The sequence below is a fragment of the Theobroma cacao genome, chromosome 2 (assembly GCF_000208745.1).
Source record: "Theobroma cacao cultivar B97-61/B2 chromosome 2, Criollo_cocoa_genome_V2, whole genome shotgun sequence".
Taxonomy (NCBI): Eukaryota; Viridiplantae; Streptophyta; class Magnoliopsida; order Malvales; family Malvaceae; genus Theobroma; species Theobroma cacao.
In genome coordinates this window covers 8011981-8013191 of record NC_030851.1, presented here as the reverse complement: position 1 = coordinate 8013191, position 1211 = coordinate 8011981, and the positions used below count along the sequence as shown (strand labels likewise).

Here is a 1211-nt window from a genome sequence, read left to right as displayed (position 1 = left end):
GACTAGTTGCAAGGCCATTGTTTATTAAAAACTCAACTCCTTATTTTTGCTCGTGGGTATGCTATTTTGCATGTAGTAGCATTTGCATATATCATGCCAACAAGTTATCATAAATTTTCTCCTATACAATTGGTTTATAATCAGGAACCAAATATTTCTTATCTAAGAATTTTTGCATGTGCGGTATATGTCTCAATTGCTCCACTACAATGCACAAAGATGGGTCTTTAAAGGAGGTTAGCAATATATGTTGGATACAAACCTTCATTTATAATTAAATATCTAGAATCATTAACAAGATATTTATTCACGGTAAAGTTTGTTGATTATCATTGTGATGAAATAGATTTTTCAGTATTAGGGGAAGAAAATAAGCATTTCAAAAAAGAAATTTCTTGGAATGCATTATCATGATTTAGTTTTGATCCTCACACAAATTAATGTAAACTTGAAGTTCAAAAAATAATTCATTTGCAAAATATAGCAAATCAGTTGCCAAACGTATTTACTACTCTAAAAAAATAACTAAATTTTATACAATAGATGAGAAAGCTGTCACGACCCAATTTTTCGAGCCATGACCGGGGCATGGGTCCAATGGACGTAATCTACTAAACCCAAGCAAGCCTATTATTTATCTTACTTATAATTCTATCTATTATCACTAAGTCCTATTTCATAACTTTGAATCAAAATAATGATATACGTTGCCAACTTATACTGACATTACTCATTTAAAATTTACATTAAGTTCATCTATACATAACAAAATAATACTCGACTTCCAGCAGAAGGACTCGGATGAATATACAGCTACCGAATGCTGAGACACCTACCAAAAGATGGACACAGGTCTAGAAGGACACCTCGTCCTAATTATAGGCTGCCTCGTGATCTGAAAACATGAATTTTTATAAAACGTGAGTACAATACTCAGTGAGTGAATATTAGAAGGGAACAAGCAATCTCAACCAGGAAATTTGACAATCATGATGCACCGGTTGAAAATAAAGCTATTTTCATCTAACTACTATTCCAAACCCTTTTTCCCTTACCTAGAAATTTATTACGCATTCAAGGATTAAACATCCTTGAATTTACACCGATCCTTCTAGCAAAGTAGTAAAACTGACGGTTATTTGCAAATCGTCACACAATAAGTGTTTCACAACCCGTACGATTCATATATGCATATGTATCACGTACAATTT

At 32.5% G+C, this 1211-nt stretch overlaps 1 long non-coding RNA gene across 1 annotated transcript in view; it reads right to left on the bottom strand.

Annotated features, from left to right (window-relative positions):
* The window catches only part of LOC108660950, a 1729-nt gene continuing 1374 nt past the window's right edge, over positions 857-1211 (bottom strand). The window contains exon 3 of the long non-coding RNA XR_001926716.1: positions 857-895. This is a non-coding gene — a long non-coding RNA (uncharacterized LOC108660950). The remainder of the gene's footprint in view (positions 896-1211) is intronic.